At 45.0% G+C, this 7,471-nt stretch overlaps 1 long non-coding RNA gene across 4 annotated transcripts; it reads left to right on the forward strand.

The window, feature by feature from the left end:
- Positions 1–2,553: 2,553 nt before the first annotated feature.
- Positions 2,554–6,863, forward strand: LOC102076663 (uncharacterized). Of its 4 annotated transcripts, XR_003221725.1 has the most exons (7): positions 2,554–3,369; positions 3,460–3,513; positions 3,726–3,801; positions 4,176–4,219; positions 4,304–4,366; positions 4,452–4,514; positions 4,652–6,863. It is a non-coding gene; the product is annotated as an uncharacterized LOC102076663 (long non-coding RNA). The 4 variants fall into 4 exon arrangements; XR_003221724.1 differs by lacking the exon at positions 3,726–3,801 and having other exon boundaries at positions 2,557–3,369; XR_003221723.1 differs by lacking the exons at positions 3,726–3,801; positions 4,176–4,219 and having other exon boundaries at positions 2,562–3,369.
- The last annotated feature ends 608 nt before the right edge of the window (positions 6,864–7,471 follow it).

A 7,471-nucleotide genomic window follows, 5' to 3' on the forward strand; every position in this document is an offset into this window, starting at 1 on the left:
CCGAACCAAATGGTGGACACCAGAGGTGAAGGGAGCCACCAGGCTGAAGAAGGAGTCCTATCGGGCTTGGTTAGCCTGTGGGACTCCAGAGGCAGCTGACAGGTATCGACAGGCCAAGCGGAATGCGGCTCGGGCAGTGGCTGAAGCAAAAACTCGGGTGTGGGAGGAGTTCGGAGAGGCCATGGAAAAAGACTTTCGGACTGCCTCGAAGAGATTCTGGTAAACCGTCAGGCGTCTCAGGAGGGGAAAGCGGTGCTCTACCTGCACTGTGTATAGTGCTGGCGGAGCGCTGCTGACGTCGACTGAGAAAATTGTCAGGCGGTGGAAGGAATACTTCGAGGACCTCCTTAATCCCACTGACACGTCTTCCGAGGAGGAAGCAGAGTCTGGGGATGAGGGGAATGACCCGCCAATTTCTGGGGTCGAGGTCACTGAGGCAGTTAAACAACTCCTCGGTGGCAGAGCCCCTGGTGTTGATGAGGTCCGCCCCGAGTTCCTGAAGGCTCTGGACGTTGTAGGGCTGTCCTGGTAGACACGCCTCTACAATGTTGCGTGGAGATCAGGGGCAGTACCCCTGGACTGGCAGACCGGGGTGGTGGTCCCCATCTTTAAGAGGGGAGACCGGAGGGTGTGTTCCAACTACAGGGGGATCACACTCCTCAGCCTCCCTGGGAAAGTCTATGCCAGGGTGCTGGAAAGGAGAGTTCGTCCGTTAGTCGAACCTCGGATACAGGAGGAACAATGCGGTTTTCGTCCTGGTCGCGGAACACTGGACCAGCTCTTTATCCTCTCAAGGATACTTGAGGGTGCATGGGAGTTTGCCCAACCAGTCTACATGTGTTTTGTGGACTTGGAGAAGGCATTCGACCGTGTCCCTCGGGGTGTCCTGTGGGAGGTGTTGCGGGAGTATGGGGTGTCTGGCCCATTGCTACGGGCCATTCGATCCCTATACAACCGTTGTAAGAGTTTGGTTCGCATTGCCGGCAATAAGTCGGACTCGTTTCCGGTGGGTGATGGGCTCCGCCAGGGCTGCCCTTTATCACCGATTCTGTTCATAATTTTTATGGACAGGATTTCTAGGCGCAGCCAAGTGGCGGAGGGCTTTCACTTCGGTGGCCTCAGAATCTCATCTCTGCTTTTTGCGGATGATGTGGTTCTGATGGCTTCATCGGGTGATGGCCTCCAGCTCGCACTGGAACGGTTCGCAGCCGAGTGTGAAGCAGCGGGAATGAGGATCAGCACCTCCAAATCTGAGGCCATGGTTCTCAGCCGGAAAAGGGTGGAGTGCCCACTCCGGGTCGGGGATGAGTTCCTGCCCCAAGTGGAGGAGTTTAAGTATCTCGGGGTCTTGTTCGCGAGTGATGGGAGAAGGGAGCCGGAGATCGACAGACGGATTGGTGCTGCGGCTGCAGTGATGCGGACGCTGCACCGGTCCGTCGTGGTGAAGAGGGAGCTGAGTGTAAAAGCGAGGCTCTCAAATTGAGAGCCTCGCTTTCAAATTGAGAGCCTAACTAAGGAATCCTCCCTTAGTTATGCTGCAATAGACGTAGGCTGCCGGGGATTCCCATGATGCATTGAGTTTTTCCCTTCCAGTCACCTTTCTCACTCACTATGTGCTAATAGACCTCTCTGCATCGAATCATATCTGTTATTAATCTCTGTCTCTCTTCCACAGCATGTCTTTCATCCTGTTTTCCTTCTTTTACCCCAACCGGTCGCAGCAGATGGCCGCCCCTCCCTGAGCCTGGTTCTGCCGGAGGTTTCTTCCTGTTAAAAGGGAGTTTTTCCTTCCCACTGTCGCCAAAGTGCTTGCTCATAGGGGGTCATATGATTGTTGGGTTTTTCTCTGTATTTATTATTGTGCTATCTACTGTACAATATAAAGCGCCTTGAGGCGACTTTTGTTGTGATTTGGCGCTATATAAATAAAATTGAATTGAATTGAATTGAATTGAATTTACCGGTCGATCTACGTCCCGACCCTCACCTATGGCCACGAGCTGTGGGTAGTGACCGAAAGAACGAGATCGCGGATACAAGCGGCAGAAATGAGCTTCCTCCGAAGGGTGGCTGGCCTCTCCCTTAGAGATAGGGTGAGAAGTTCGGCCATCCGGGAGGGGCTCAGAGTAGAGCCGCTGCTCCTCCACATCGAAAGGAGCCAGTTGAGGTGGTTCGGGCATCTGACAAGGATGCCCCCTGGGCGCCTCCTGGGTGAGGTGTTCCGGGCATGTCCCACCGGGAGGAGGCCCCGGGGCAGACCCAGGACACGCTGGAGAGATTATATCTCTCGGCTGGCCTGGGAACGCCTTGGTGTTCCCCCGGATGAGCTGGAGGAGGTGGCTGGGGAGAGGGAGGTCTGGGCTTCTCTGCTTAGGCTGCTGCCCCCGCGACCCGACCTCGGATAAAGCGGATGAGGATGGATGGATGGATGGATGGATGGATGGATTTTTTTATTATAAAAAGAAAAGGTTTTCCACATATGCAAAAAGTGCCCTTTTTTCCCCCTGGAGCACTTGCCCCCCAAAATGTCTGTGCACGCCACTGTACCTAGCCACACTAGCACTGTATCAACCCCCTATAATTATCTAGTAGCCACACTCTGTAACAGTAAGACTCGATGATTAGACATAGGGGGTTACAGGTAGTCTCCCAACAGTCAGCAAAACAAGTCATAAAACAATAAAAGCGGGTTCCTTATCAAGAACATCCCAGCACACACATCCCAACTGTAGTTCCATAGTTTCCACCTTTTTTCATTACAAACAGTTCCTTTATCTCTCCATGTCAGAGGTCAACTGAAACCATGTCCAACTGAACCTCCAAAGGTTTTTCCAGGACAATGACACCTCCTAGTGACTAACTGTACCTCTGTAGTTTCAACCTTTTTTCATTACAAACTGCTCTTTTATCTGTCAATTACACTTTCTACTGACCAACCGAACCTCCGAGGGGTTTTCTTTACATCCTACTCTTTTATCTCTACTTCTCAGAGGTCAACTGAAACCAACCCCACCTATATAAAAACACCCTAATCAGACTGTCACGGTTCTGGGTCAGTGTTGACCCAGCATTTTGAGTTTCTTATATTTTGGTTTATTTTTGCATTATGGATTATTTTCTGATGTTCTGGTGCTTTGTTCATTATTATTATTAGCAATAAAGCTGTGTATTTTGAAGTTTCTTCCGCCTCCGTGAGTCCTGCATTTTGGGTCCTCTCTTCCTGCCTGCCTACAAACAGACATGACACAGACACCCTGTATTTTTCCTCACTACTACACATCAGCCCTTGCGAGCACAACGCTTCGTTCAGCAGGACGGACAGCAAAGCTAACAGTGTTCTTTTGTTGTTTAACATGGAGTTCATATATGGTAAGTAAAACAAGACTGTTAATGTATTTTTAAATTTATATCATAGCATATCATAGGATACTCAATGTGTTTTCTTTTCTAAAACCAAAGCCTGATTTTTAGGAGCTCATCACAACAGGACAGCATACATTTCACATACACAAGGTTTGTGTTTCTTTAAAAAAAAAAAAAAAAAGTCACTCGCTCACACAAAACAGTTTATGTCTCGTTGTTTTAGAAGCAATCTTATCTGTTTCTGTTAGGATGCATGGGTCGTTGACCCAGAGGTTTTGAGTTTATTATATTATATATCATTTCTAGTCTTTGGTTTCTTTGTTAGAGTTCTGTCTTATGGTTTATGTCTCTGTGTTCTCTAGTTGCTGTCTCCCTGTGTTCAGTCAGAGTCTGTGTGTGTAGTTCAGTCTGCGTTATGTTTCCTGTTTTACTTTGGAGGTGCGTGTCTTATGTTAATGTGTCTGGTTTTGCTTCCCCTGTTTCGTTAGGCCTGATTTGCCCCAGCTGTGTTTCCCTCCTGTTGCCCATTCCCTGATTGCTCCCTCTATGTATTTAAGCCCTGTGTTTCAGTTTGTCATTGTTGTGATCTCCCCTTATCTTGCTGTGTGTTCTGTCTGTGTAAGTTTAACCTGGAAGTCTCAGTTTTGTTACCTTTTGGAGTTCAGCATTAAAGCTGTATTTAAGTTCACCTTTTGTCTCCGACTGTCTGCACATTGGGTCCTCCTACTACCACTCCTGCCTGCACACAGCCTTCACATAACAGTTTCTCATATAGTACCATTCAAAATGTATGTTTCTGTCTCTTTCTACAGGATCACAAGCCTATATAGGGCAAACTACACCTAAAAAACACAGGGTATATACAGTGTTACACATGTTTTAAATATAAGAGTGTTTTGTTTAAACCGTGCATTAACTGTCCTTATCCCCCCGGACACAGGGTCAATAAGCTGTCCAGAAATACCTACAGCAGCGGGAGCAATAAGACCAAGCCTTACATTAGGTATGTATACAAGTCTCTGTGTACATGACAACCAATTTAAAGGAAAAAAAAGGTTTAAATATTTACAAATGTTCTAATACACCAGACCTGAGACAGAGTACGCAGCGTGTCAAGAACCGGGGCCATCCAGAATAACACAGACCAATGTGTGAGTGTAGTCATAAATAAATCAAAAGACCCAAACATATCCTGTTGTTTTGAAATGATACACTGTGTGTGTGTGTGTGTGTGTGTGTGTGTGTGTGTGTGTGTGTGTGTGTGTTTAACACACGTCTATCTCTACAGCAATCACACAACCCCTTCCCACGATGCGGACCATGACGACACCTTGATGCTTTTGGAATATATACGCGATATTGAACTCCCAGAACAACAAGAAAAACCACAAGCTTTGTGCAACAATGGAGACTAAGAACCATTCTTCATCACCGGACCATACATACACGCGAGTGCCTGCCTTGTGATTTCAGCGATATTCCTGAGTACAGCCTATCAGATTTCAATATAGTTGACATACCCACCACGCCAGAATGTCTCAGAAACAACAGTGATACAGACATAGGTTTTGAAGAAGGCTGCATAACAGACTCGCAAATATCACAGACATATAACGCATACTTAAATGCAGCAAACACCTCTAATTTTGATCAGAGCCATTCTGCTTCAAACAACGATATACTATCTTTGATCGATGCTAAACTCAGCCAACATCAACAAGCAGTACAGAGGGATGTGCAAGAAATAGCAGCTAAAGTCAGCCAACATCAAGAAGCAGCACAGGGGGACTTGCAATTAATAGCAGTGGCTCTAACTAGTACCCAGCAGGCAATAAACAATACCTGGGGTTTATTAGATCTCATTAGTACCAGATTGTTAAATCGCTGACTTTTAAAGTCTACACCATGGACCCACCCTGTAAATTATTCAAACACAATGATGGTACCTCCACTCGAGCTAAATGGTTTCACTTTGAGGCTTTTAACCAGTGGGCTGCGCAAATAATAAACAAATGCGAAGTTTTGCATGCAAGACTTAGTAGTGTCGCTGTAGCAGACAGTCCTGTGTCTAATGCACGTCCTTGTCCAACTCATTCTGAAGCTGTTGCCGATGATGCTGTTTATATCGATGTTGTTGCTCATGCAACCGATTCACATCCGGATATGCTGCTGCTGCCGCTGCTGTAGGGACTGTTGTTATTCAGGCTACCGCTGATTGTCTTATTGCTGAGGCTTCTGTCACAGCTGATCGGGAGTGTGCACCTGGCGTACATGCGTATCTGGGTGCCGCTACAGCTGCTGCTGACGCATCACCACACAACCCCTCAAACAATGGAAATTCCTTAAGTGTTAACCATTCACAAACAGGTGCTGCAGTATTCGAGCCCATTGTTCAGTCTGGGGCAGGCAGTCACAGTCAGCGTAGCATTAGAGAGATACTTAATTTCAACGCCCGAGAATTGCGTGAGCGCCTTGATTTTAGGGACATAAGTCTTGATGATCCAGAACAAGTGTCAGAAAGAATTAGAAGCTGCTTAGCCAATGTGATAGAGCTGTGGCTGGATCTCAGCAGGGTCATGTTCTAAATGTGGTCCTGCGTGGACCCTCTTTGGCTTCAGATGGTCAAGCTGTTTTAAATCCTGATGATCAGTATGACCCTGACCTGTTTCTCGACCAAATAGCTCAAGTTATGCAAAGTAATGACGAATTTATAGGTGATGGTGAATTAGAGTTTATTGTCACGGTTGTGCAAAACAGTAGCGGTGGCGGCGGTGCTATAATTCGCAGGGTTTGTGGAGTGTTCTGCTGGTGAGAGATAGCAAACCACAGATCGTTCTATTGAGAGATATGGAGCCAGAGAGGCAGAGGAGAGGTTCTGTCGTGTGGGAGTATTTTTGTTTGATTTTGGTCAGTTTTGGTTGGGTTTGCCAGTTTTGTGTTCTTTTTTTTTTTTCTTTCTTTTTTTTCTTTTTTGTGGGTTTATTTTATCTAAAAACTTGTCAAATTGTCAAAAATCTGCTTTTCATAATGTACATATCATGAAATAACTTTAGAAAGACTTCCATTTGACTCTTTTACATTTAATGTAATAAAAAATATATACTTTATTTTTAAAGTAATCTTAAATGTTATTCTACAAATGTGCAGCAATTTAATGTGTTTATTCTTTTTAACTGATAGTCTGTGGAACCCAGGACGACCAGATACCTGCATCTCTACCAGTTTCTGTGCACTCCAGCCTCTTCTGAGAGGGTTTTTTTTAAGGCAGGAGAAATTACTCCATGAAAACAAGCAGACTCGGCCATCACACAGTGGAACAAATTCTCTTCTTAAATAAAAATGAAAAAGGGTTACCTTAAATGCATCATGTTTTTAATTTGCAAGTTAATAAGCAATTTCCCTTTCCAGTTCACAATCAATTCTGCCCCCAGGTCAAAAATATGTATAAAAATATTGGCCTAATATAATATTATTAATAAACATACCTGTTCAGCTGTCCAGTGATTAATTGTATTAGTACATGGAGGCAGGGCCTCACAGCAGAAGCATACTCCATAATGTGTTGTACATTATAATGTGTATATTACATGTATTTTTAAATTATTACTATCTACCAACATCAAGAAGTTGCAAACAAAGAGAGACCACACCGTGGCGCTTGTTTAAACAAGGAAAGTTGATCAAAATGTTTTAAACAAATAAACAATTTTTTCACCCAAAAAATACATGTTCAAAGCAACACAACGGTGACCCAATATCAGACAGGAATGTAAACTCCACTCTGTAGAGTTGGCTGTCATTATCGAGCAGTTAGTTTCAGTTCGTTGTAGATTCAAGCTGCTCTTCATATTTTTGCCCACCAGATGTCACCAGACAGGACTGTTGAAAAGCTTCAAGTAATGAACCGTTTTTCAATACAAGCTTCAATTCTTCAGAAAGCTTCATTTGCCCATCACTAGAAATTGTGCATTAGCGCCACCAACTGGTGTGGAGTGTGGACCGAAATGACAAAATAAAAAATTCCCCCCAAACAAATGAGTCTGCCTTAAAACCCCAAATATGGCCCGATAGCTTTCACTTATAGAGTTCTTGCGAAATAAAACAACTA

Source organism: Oreochromis niloticus, linkage group LG9 (genome assembly GCF_001858045.2).
Source record: "Oreochromis niloticus isolate F11D_XX linkage group LG9, O_niloticus_UMD_NMBU, whole genome shotgun sequence".
Classification (NCBI taxonomy): Eukaryota; Metazoa; Chordata; class Actinopteri; order Cichliformes; family Cichlidae; genus Oreochromis; species Oreochromis niloticus.